This window comes from Eptatretus burgeri, chromosome 12, assembly GCF_056783735.1.
Source record: "Eptatretus burgeri isolate ZD-2024b chromosome 12, Ebu_testis_v1, whole genome shotgun sequence".
Taxonomy (NCBI): Eukaryota; Metazoa; Chordata; class Myxini; order Myxiniformes; family Myxinidae; genus Eptatretus; species Eptatretus burgeri.
The window spans coordinates 69,717,721-69,730,019 of NC_140972.1; the positions used below are offsets into that span (position 1 = coordinate 69,717,721).

Sequence of the window (12,299 nt, forward strand, 5' to 3'; positions counted from 1 at the left end):
GTAAAAGATACTGAGAAATATGTCAAGGATGTAAAATTAAATAAAGATAAATATAACAACAATTGGATAAAAACTATTGGTGAATAATATGAGTTCTTCAATTTCCTTCAGTGGAAAGGCTTTTAGTATACCTGGAAGAACATCAATTAAAGTAGCTCTAACAAAAGTTTATCCTCTCCTTCTGGCAATATCAATCTATAATTCCAGAAATCTATGTGTGTGTGTGTGTGTGTGTGTGTGTGTGTGTGTGTGTGTGTGTGTGTGTGTGTGTGTGTGTCTGTGTTCGCTGTTTCTCGACAACCACTGGTCCGATCTAATTGAAACTTGCCAGCTATATTGCTGGGGACCTGAGTATGTGCCTTTTCAGGGTTTGATATTAATCGGACAAGTGGTTCCCAAGTTATGGCCATTTATTTACCAACCAATGACAAGACACGTTGCTGCGGCCATTTATTTACCAACCAACGACAAGACACGTTGCTGCGTAGGCGTGGCCGATGGGGAAGAGAACCTCAGCCGCGTTCCCCATTACGGGTTACAATGTACGGACTTCCGGATAGTGATGACTTAGTGTATTCCAATAATTTCTCGATTTCTTATGCACATTTATAGATAAACACAATGCCTCAATGCAGTCATCATTTACGAGAGTGAAGGAATGGCCCGTCTGGTTGTTTGAAAGTTTTTTTTGTTTGTTTTTTGGTTTGCACGTACGGTCACGCATGTATGGTCACGCGCGTACGGGCACTAGAGAGCGAAGGAATGGCCTGTGTAGTTGTTTCTAGCAAGCGGTTCAAAGTTTTTTTTGTTTGTTTTTGTTTTTTTGCACGTACGGCCACGCACGTATGGGCACGCACATACGGGCACATACTAGTATTCAAAACTAGAAAAAGCAATGAAACAAGAAAAAGTATCAAAAAATAAAAACCTCATGGATGAAGATTTAGAAAGAAAAGATAAGACCATCTGTAATATGCAAGGAGAAATATGTATTTTTTTCAACAACCCTAAAGATGTAAATCCTGATTAAATAAAGGATGTTAATATATCAGGTAAAATGACATTTCGTTCAATAGGAGTTAAGGACCATTTTAAAATTACCTTTAATATGAAAAATGTGATAATACGGATGATATACCTTCCCCCCAAGATTTGGATAAATCAAAAAAGAACCTCGTTATCTTTGATGATTGTGTTAATGATAGAAACCAAACGGTAATAGATAGCTACTACACAAGAGGGAGATATTCTTCTTGTAATTGTATTTATCTTAGTCAATCATACTTTCAACTCCCTCGTCGCTCAAAAAGAAACAATGCTCATACTTTTATTTTATTCAACTTGAATTCAATAGATATAAACAATTTTTGGAGAGACAATTGTTCTACATTATGAAGTAAAAAGGAATTTGGGGATTATATGAAACACACGACTGAAAAATATAAATATTTTGTTGTGAAACAAGATGAGATATTAAGGGATATATTTTTTATTTTATAAACAATTACATGTATAAATGACAACTATTATTATAAATCTTGTGGGTAAATCTGCTTTTGAAAAAAACTTTCATAAATCAAGGTTCTTGAAAAGAACAAATGAAAATATTGTACATTTTCTAAAAAACCACCATGTGATTCATATTCTATCTACAACAACCAGATCAATGTGACCAGGGGAAGTCGTGCTGTGGTGCCGGGTTCGGTGGCGAGGAGCTACCGCTAGGTGGAGCAGTAGAGCCGTTTCCCACCGAACACCCGGAATTTAGGTCGTGACTCTCGGACAACTCCAAAAGGTCACGGGTCACTTAAAGACCGTGATCGCCAATTCTCATATGGCGTGGGGTAGGGTCAATAGCAAATTTCAATATACCTAAATACCCACGTCATCAAATTACCGGGGAAGTCACACCCTCAACGGACTCTGTCGAACCGGGTCGCTCTAACGACCTTGGTCCAGTGTAACAGAGCAGAATTACCAGAGTCCGTCGGACCTAATGACAACTTACGGCACCGACGGCCTCACTAATTCTCAATACGCACCGTGTTGGACCAATGGAAGAAAGTGACAGACAACGAGCTGGAACATTTAACAAGAGGGTATATTTATAATATGGAGGGAGACACAGAGCAGAGTTAAACCGACTATCAGAAATGCAATTTACAATGTACAAGGCACTTAAACAATTGCTACTTATAAACTGGGCCCACACACACACACACACACACGCACACGCACACGCACACACACACACACACACACACACACACACACACACACACACACACACACACACACACACACACACACACACACACACACACACACACACACACACACACACACACCAAAAAGAAATGGGGCCGGTTGGGCACCTTTCCACCACATGCGGTCTGGTCGAGATGAGCTGGTTCGGTGGGGAGGGGGGGGGGACTCAAACCCACACCTTCGTCGCTGCACCAAGCACCAGGGACCGCATTCTCCAACCAGCCGACACACCAACGAACCAAGATCAAGGAGAAGACCAAAGACGACGATGACCCAGGACCAGACGAACCAGACAGCACAAAGACCCATGACCCCCCAAGACCAGCGCTCTGGAGCCTGGCGTTCCTTTATTCATTTCTCTATTTCTCTGCCACCGTAGATGGATGTAGGTTTTGTTTTCACCCCTGTTTGGGGTTTTTTTCACAGTTTTCTCCAGATTATCTATCTGCTTGGCACATAGAAGCGACATGTACATTACTATTAACCCTGCTAATGATTATACGTATGTCTGATAAGCAACATAGAAAGTTACTGATCGATTACTAAAGTGGTGACGATCATGGCCGATGCTAAACAGAAACGCTGGGTAAAAAAACAAAAATACTACTTCCCCTCAGGTTATCGTGCTTCTCCGCACCTGTCTGTCCTCTCCATTTGATTAGAATTTTCTTCTTTTCCATTCAATTACAATTATCCAGAATCTTCGTGGGGACCACGTTGGCTTTCAATCGCTTCAATTTACTCATCCCAAACTGGGAATACAGGTCAGTGTCGAAGGAAGAATTATCTTCAACATGGACGCTCCAAATGACACTTGAAACAGTTGGACCACTCCACCTTCCTCTGGTCTATTTTACCTTGACTCTTCAAATCTTCTGAACAGTTGGATCTTTTGGGAAAACATGTGTACTCTCACCATCTTTGGTTGTATTGCTACAACCGGCAACAACACATCGAGCTGGCATGATCAGTACTTTTACAGAGTTCAGTGTGTCGGAGCATATGTAAGCCGCATGTAAACACAACTCCCCCAGCAAAAGTATCGTCATGATTACGTAGTGGGTCACGTGATATGACGTATCACACCGCCTTTTTGGGGGGAGGGGCAATCAAGCATAAAAGGACACAAAAAAAACCGTTAAAATCTTCGTTCAAAATGTTTATTGAAGAAAAGAATAACTATTTTGTGTTAAGTGAAGCAAAAACTATTCATTAAACCAAACATAAATTTCTGAATCTTTGGAACTTTAAATAGAACCGAGAGAAGAGAAGACAGTGGAAGTGTTGTGTACAAACACAATAAGATAATATATGAGCGAAACCCCCATTATTACACAAGATAAGGAGAAGGAGGAGGAGAAGGAGACTGGGACCATACTCTGTGCAGAGCATTGGTGCTGCTCAAGCAGTCTCCTTGGCTATTGGGCACAATCCTGGATGGGTCGCCACTCCGACACAGTATACGAGCATACTGGTACTCATTTTGCCGACCTCGGAAGGATGACAGGCCGAGTTAACCCCACCTGGTATTAATTCAACAGCTGAGCGGGATTTGAACCCAGGATCCACAGCCCACCATCCAAACCATGAAACGAACAGCAGGCATACACAAGGTAAGGGTTTTACAAAGCTGTTATTTAATCATGAGAAACTGAATGTGGAATATTATAACGATACAATTAAATTAACTCGAGACAACGAAACTCAAATCAATTCATTGGATATAGTAAACATTCCAGCAATCACCAGGACTTGTTTTGTGTGGTGTAGTGTGTGGTGTTTGTGTATTTTTTTTGTGGTGTAATTTCTGTGGCGTTTGTATGGTGGTGCGTGATGTAATTAAGAAGCGACATAATTAGAACTGCCACTTTACAACTGCTGGCAGTGATGACTGGGTACCAAGACATCCCACTTTGATGCAACCTCGCTTTGATCAGACACCTGACCCAAACACAAAGATGTTTATTATTATTCAATTGAATTTAGAATGGGATTTAAATAAATTCAATTCAAATCAGATGGAAGACCAAATAGGTACAGTCCTGCATTGGAGTCATCAGAAGAAACCCAAACAAGCAAAACCCAAATATGAAGTCATCAGGAGGAAGCAGGATAGGATTCCCATTTCAGATGCTACTGCTCTACCCTCAAACCCATCCAGGCACAGCCAAGTGAGCCTGATTAAAAAAAAAAAAAACATCAAAAAAATTATATAATTCTGGCTGCCAGACCATATGTCTGATCAAGTTGAAATTTAAAAAAAAAAAACGTATTCCCTATCACTCCAAGATCACAATTGTAAAGTGTCATGTTGATTGATGAAGCAGTTCCAGAGAAAACATTATTTAATATTTTTCTTCAATGTAATATGGCTGCCAAACCACGTGCTATCAATTATTCCTGAACAACCCTGAACATGCATACCTTAGGCTTAGGCAACATTTTCCTCAAATTGTGCAGCTGTTCTGGAGAAGACCTTTATATTTTTGCGGCAAATTGAATATGGCTGCCAAACCATGTGACCTACGATTTTATTTTATTTTTTAATTCCCCATGGATGAGCCTTTTTGTCCCCATGGATAGGCAGTCATATGTGTAACATTTGGGCTCCATCTGTTCAGCCATTTCAGAGAAGATTTTTGAAGGTTTAAAAAAAAAATCATCAGCAAAAGCTTTCTGCGACTCATTGGGACTGACTCAATCGGTCAACTTCCCGACCCGGATCTCAACCAATGGTACTCCATCTCTTCTGGGTCTGATTTTGACAAATTTCCCTGACAATATCTGCTGCTCTTCCTCCATTCCAATCGGTTCTTCTGACCATATCCTTGTCAAAGTGGACATCCCTCTGGCTATTATCAGAGAACCACCTCACCGCCGACGAGTCTGGCATTTCACTTAAGCCGACGGGCAGGGTCTCCAAGCAGCCATCAAACTTATAGACTGGTCTCCTATCGCTACTTTCTCCAACATCAACTCATCCTGGGAATTCTTTCAAAGAAACTTGCTCTCCCTCATGCACAGATTTATCCCCTCTCATGTTCAGTTGTCCTACCCTTCCTCCCGCCCTTGGTTTACTGAAGCTTGTGGCGAGGCAGTTGTCCTGAAGCAACTTGCCTTTGCCTCATGGAAAGCAAACCCAACTGAGGGTAATCTCAATTCCTTCCATAATGGTCGGAACAAGTGTGTATCTTCCCTCAGAAGAGCCAGAAAGCATCATCTTTCTGAGCTCAAGTCTGAACTTTCAAACCTCTCTCCCTCCTCAAAATCCTGGTGGCATCTGATCAAATGTGTTTCTGGTGTATGTTCCCCCTCCATCCCCTCCCTTACGTCAAATGGCCGCACTGCTGATTCCGCACATGAAAAGGCTGAATGCCTAAACTCCGTGTTTGCAGTGAAATCTTGTGTCCAAAACCCATCGCCTTCTATACCCATCTTACCCAGTAACACCCAACTGTCCTTGGACTCTGTGTCCTTTTCTCCTGACAAGGTGGAGAGCTTGCTGTCAAACCTCGACTCAGATTCTGCAACCGGTCCAGACGGCATTAGCCCACGTGTCGTAAAAACCTGCTCTTCTGCTCTTGCTCACGCACTCTCTGTTATATTCACCCTCTCATTTGCTCAAAGTCATCTGCCATCTGCTTGGAAATCAGAAAACATTACTGCCCTGCATAAAAAGGTGCAAAAACAGATCCCTGCAACTAGAGACCAATCTCCCAATCATCAGCAAGGTTATGGAATCCATCATCGCTTCAGACATTAAATCTTTCCTCTTCTCCAATGGCTTGATTTCCGATCATCAATTTGGTTTCAGACCAGGTCACTCTACCCTGGATATGCTGCTTCTGCTCTCCCAACAATGGATGGAGGTCCTCAATGCCAGACAGGAAATCTGAGCTGTATCGCTGGACATATCGCGTGCTTTTGACATGGTCTGGCACCCTGCCCTGCTCACAAAACACTCTTCCTATGGTATCCAAGGCCACCTCCACTCATGGGTCGCAGACTTCCCCTCCTGTCACAGTCAACGTGTGGCCCTAAATGGAGTTCCTCAACGTAGCGTTCTGGGCCCTGTTCTTTTTCTGGTTTTCATCAATGATCTCTCTGACTCTCTGGAAAATCTTCCATAACTCTTTGCTGATGACTCCACCCTCTGCCATACCATCGGTCATCCCTCAGACCAGCAAGCAGCAGCTTCTTCGTTCACTGCAGATCTGGATAAAATCACAAACTGGTCCAAAACGTGGAACATGTCTTTCAATCCGGACAAATCTCACATTCTCACTATGTCTCTCTGAAAGGACCATTTAGAACCGCCCCCCCCCCCCACATTTCTGCAGGGCGCTCAAGGTTCGCCAACAATCCCCTTCTGGTAAAACTAGCAAAATCACGAATCACTGCTCACCTTCACTCTTTCATTCCTCTTTTTTCCCCATTTGGAATAAACTCCCTCACTCTTATTCAATCCCATTCTTCCCTCCAAGCCTTCAAAACAGCTGTTCACCACCACCCTCATCCAAATCCTCGATCTTTTCTACCCCCGATAATCCACCCAAGCCCACCTCATTCAAATTCCCTGCTTTCCTTCCTGAAAGTCCCTGTAATGTCCATCTTGTATTCCCCATGTTCCCCACCCCATTCCTCTCCCTTCCACAAATCACCTAATGTCTCTGTTCCCCACTGGTTTGTCCTTCCTATTCCTGCCTCTCTTGTCTCATGCCCCCCTTGCTGTGTGTTGTGTGTTAGCTCTCACACGAGCCTCGACAAGGTATACAAAAAAAACATGGCTGCCGAACCATGTGACCGATGACGTCATCATTTTTGTGGCCCATTTTTCCTTTGATGACCCTCAAAATTTTTCATACTGTTCAGATGTAGCGCACTACATACGCAATCGTGACGTCATAATGAAGGTGCCTATAACGTCCTGAAAAAATAACATCACACTCATTCCCCTTGAGGGGTACCAAGTTTCAACTTTTTCCTTCGTGCGGTTTCAGAGATACAGAGGGTGAAAGTTTTTCTGTTTTTCCAACATGGCTGCCACTCCATGTGATCTATGACGTCGTAACAATAATTAAAAAAACATTCCCCATGAGTCTCACTAATGGTGAAAAATTTGTCTCAATCCGACAAGCGGTTGTGGAGAAAAACACGAAAGTTCTGAGCGGACAAACAAACAGACAGACAAACGGACCCAAATGTAATAAATACCCTCTCCTTGTGCGAGGGTACCTGGAAGGGCACTCGTTCGAGCACAAACCTCCACCCCATAATGCCTGATCCACCAGAACATATCGAGCCCAATACATTTTTGAAACATCATGCAATAGTCATTCTGTCCTCCCTGTGTGTGACTGCATAGCCAGACAGAGAGCTAAACACTGTCCCAAATGATTGTCCGAGACTGGATGCACGTCGAACTCGAACGTTTAGCGGGACAAATGTGGAACTGCAAAGACAAAGCAGAAACATGTAGAACATAATACAGAGCGGAATACATGCCTGATAAATTAAATAAATCCACCTGGCAATCTGAAGCACACGTCACACGGCAATCTGTGATGTTTATATTACACAGGCACAGATAAAACATTCACTCAAATCACTAAAATAACATCTCAAATACAGGAACATGCAACAACAATCGTGTATCTGTAACAATCATGAAGAATATTAAACTTTTACTTTCAGACAAAGCATTCCAAGACACACATTAAGACCAGCAGATGGCACAAGGAAACCCCACACAACCATTGCTTCATCACAAAATGGCGAATCTGCTCCATCACCTGCACGTCATGTGATTTACATGAGCCAAGAGAAGGGCTTGACAAAGAACACTTTGAAGCCATCCACCCAGGGAGGCACGAAAACAATCAACAATGTTATCAAATGCACAACAATCGTTTTTGGTCCAATCTCTCAATGGAGAAGAATCACTTTCAGAATTAAATAATTGTCGTGCCAGATCCAGATTCGGATCTTCACCAAAATCGAATCAGTTCGTCCTGGTCACACACCCAATCTGTCCACTGAGTTTCATCCAGATCCGGATCTTCACCAAAATCGAATCAGTTCATCCTGGTCACACACCCAACCTGTCCACCGAGTTTCATCCAGATCCGGGTCTTCACCAAAATCGAATCAGTTCATCCTGGTCACACACCCAACCTGTTCACCGAGTTTCATCCAGATCCGGATCTTCACCAAAATCGAATCAGTTCGTCCTGGTCACACACCCAATCTGTCCACTGAGTTTCATCCAGATCCGGATCTTCACCAAAATCGAATCAGTTCATCCTGGTCACACACCCAACCTGTCCACCGAGTTTCATCCAGATCCGGGTCTTCACCAAAATCGAATCAGTTCATCCTGGTCACACACCCAACCTGTTCACCGAGTTTCATCCAGATCCGGATCTTCACCAAAATCGAATCAGTTCGTCCTGGTCACACACCCAATCTGTCCACTGAGTTTCATCCAGATCCGGATCTTCACCAAAATCGAATCAGTTCATCCTGGTCACACACCCAACCTGTCCACCGAGTTTCATCCAGATCCGGGTCTTCACCAAAATCGAATCAGTTCATCCTGGTCACACACCCAACCTGTTCACCGAGTTTCATCCAGATCTGGATCTTCACCAAAATCGAATCAGTTCGTCCTGGTCACACACCCAACCTGTCCACCGAGTTTCATCCAGATCCGGATCTTCACCAAAATCGAATCAGTTCGTCCTGGTCACACACCCAACCTGTTCACCGAGTTTCATCCAGATCTGGATCTTCACCAAAATCGAATCAGTTCATCCTGGTCACACACCCAACCTGTCCACCGAGTTTCATCCAGATCCGGATCTTCACCAAAATCTAATCAGTTCGTCCTGTTCACACACCCAACCTGTCCACCAAATAAAAACCGGTCATAACTTGGGGAGAAGGATATCCCCGACATCTCACGACTCCATCCACTTCCGTCCTTCTGCCAAACCTGCTAGACTCCTCCCACACTCACGTCACAGGATGTCACGTGTCAATGCATTGTATATTTACATTAGTGGGGCGGATATGTGAAATCAGTGTGCACTTCTGGAAAGAAGCATGAAACTTTGCCCCAGGGGGTTTTTGGGTGTGCCGATTTCAAAAATTGCGGGAACCACGTTGTCATTCCAGCGGTTTCCGCCAAAAATTAAGAAATTCAAAATGGCCGCCGCAAAACACATTGTTTCCCATTAAATGGCTCTAAGTTGCCCGATTGCCTTGATCTTGATGTCTATACCTATGTTTTTGAGGTCAAGGAATCCAATAAAACACTTGTGAAGACTCTTAACATATATCTTTATTGTAAAAAATTTTTTTTAAACGCCCATAGCCCAATTTCCTACAACAGTCAACATCAAAAGTGAGTGCACCGATTGCTATCTTGACACCAATACAATTTTTATGAGTTTAAGGGATCCATTTTGTGTCATTCGTTTTGTTAAAGGGACACCTATGCTACACAACAAAATGACATGAACAAGTTCCAAGAATTACCACCAAGGGTTTACTATTGCTCCAGTAGCCAGGCTTAACTCTGTACTATTTAGCCACGGAATGATCAGGTACAACACATGTTTCCTTCAGAATATGTATTTCTCAATATTGCAGGAACTATATGATGGAAAAACTAGGAAAACCATGTGCTAAGGGTGCAGCATATGTGTCCATTTAAAATGTTGTCCAATTACTCTAACATATCAGTCACTATGTCACTGTAGTGTTTGTTGTGTTAACATGGCCAAGATTTACTTCTTACTCTCTGTTACACTGTCCTGAGCAGAAGCACAACTGTGTACATGGCAGATTTGCTTTGACACAAGTGCATCTTTTAGTGCATTCCTTTTTGCATCTGCATTTCAACAGTTCTTGACAACCTTTGGCTGCCTCTGACAGAGTAGACCAGCATGGAGTCCATGGGGAATCATCTTTCACTCTCTCCCAGCCCCATATATCTGGTGATGGAACATTGGGCTTTCCTACAAGTGACTGTCCCCAGATATGCCCTGCCTGATAAACAGCCCTTTTCACATGTTGTTCTAGGGCACGTAATGTTGGAGGAATGTTTTCCATCTTACGGTTGTTAGTAAACAACTGCTTCCTGGCTTCATTCACATGGCAAAGTGCAGATGTTCGCTGATACAAGAGAACAACATATCTTTCTATGTGGTCCATATCGTCTTGGGATATCTGAGCTGGAGCACGAGATAAACCAACGAAAGTAGGTGTAAACTGAGGCATACTTTGCCATACTGCCCAAGCTGTTTTCTTTCCAATTCCAAACAAGGCAGAAACAGTATCACATCCTGATATTGCATGCATAAACAGAAGACCCCAAGATGCATCATCACCTAATTCAGCTGAAATCAGGTGACAGGGGATATACCGTACTTTAGACCCATGACCAAATGCCACCCATATTTCACACTCCTTTAAGACACTTGCCACAGCAATTGCAATAACCACCACATCGGTATCCGTAGCATGTATCATAAGCTTGGTGAATACGTGATTGAATGAATTGAAAGCATGAAACAGGAGCTGTGTGTCTGCTTCCTCATGAGTGCAGGAGAAGTCCGCGAGATTGGATATGGGTGATGAAACAACTTTCTCAACATGTGTAGAGATGACTAGCTTCCGTTCGGGGGGTTGAAACTCCTGTATTGCACTGGCTTGGAGTTTGAACAGACTCTCTTTTTTTTGAATCGCAACGCAGGAAATTCTTCCAGTTGATAGGCATGTTTGTGTTGTAGGCAACTCTGAGATTGTTTCCAGATCCAAGGTTCTGTTGTGTCTGTGCCTTGAGGCTGTCCTCCTTGTATACATCCCAGACTACATCCAAACAACCAACATCCTGGAGCATGCGTTCCAAATATGGAAGGAACACCAGTTATGAGTAGTCCTTGAAAGTTTTGACAGAAGCCTTTGACTTCTTCGGATCGAGTATGTGCACAAGGACAGCATCATCAACAATTTTTACATCCACTTTTGGAACAGATTCTGCTTGAGGTACAAATGATTCCAAACATTCCATCAACTCTGATTTGCTTGATTGGTGCATGATGCGATTCGCTGCCAATGATGGAGGCCAGGCATGATTTTCATACTTGAAGAAAGCATCCATATCACTGTCTCTAGCCTGGCATGATATATACATCCTTGAGAAGAGATGTACATCATTGTGTAGAGATGTACATTTACATGATTCGCTATGCATTTATATGACAATGGTGCATGAATAACATCAAGAATGTGCTAAATTCAAACCTTACCAGGTTTCTGGTCTAGTGGCATGAAAACAATTATTTAAGGAATTAAGGTTAGGTGCAAATCACCATGATACGTTTCTATGAAAATTAGTGTTATAACAACGATATTTTAAAATTTTCAGCATGAAGATGTAGGTTATGAGTCTTCTCATGTGTTTTATTGGGTTCCTTGACCTCAAAAACATAGGTATAGACATCAAGATCAAGGCAATCGGGCTACTTAGAACCGTTTTATGGGCAAAAATGTGTTTTTGCGGCGGCCATTTTGAATTTCTTAATTTTTGGCGAGAACCGCTGGAGTGACATCCTGGTTCCCACAATTTTTGAAATCAGCATACCAAAACCCCCCCAGGGCAACGTTTCATGCTTCTTTCCAGAAGTGCACAACTCCACCAAAAATGTCACATATCCACCCCACCACATTGTACATTTCCATGATAACAGTCAAAATAACCGAAAACAGAACAGGAAGTGAATCAATGACGTTAACCATGCCACATTATTTATTAGAACATCAAGTTTTGCGTAAAATCGCTGGTTTGACATGAACTCATCCTGGAAGTTGATTCTTCATTGTGAGATTCAGTGAGTGTGCCGTGTGAGTGTTATTTATGGTTTTGGTTACCATGGTAACATGTGTGTATTTCATTTACCACTCATTTTGGGACTCAAATGGTGTCATGTTAAAAGGTGTGGGACGGTTAACCTGTCGATGAGGTC

At 42.7% G+C, this 12,299-nt stretch overlaps 1 protein-coding gene across 1 annotated transcript in view; it reads left to right on the top strand.

The window, feature by feature from the left end:
• The window catches only part of LOC147015875 (uncharacterized), a 55,697-nt gene that overhangs the window by 25,157 nt on the left and 18,241 nt on the right, over positions 1–12,299 (top strand). The window lies entirely within an intron of this gene.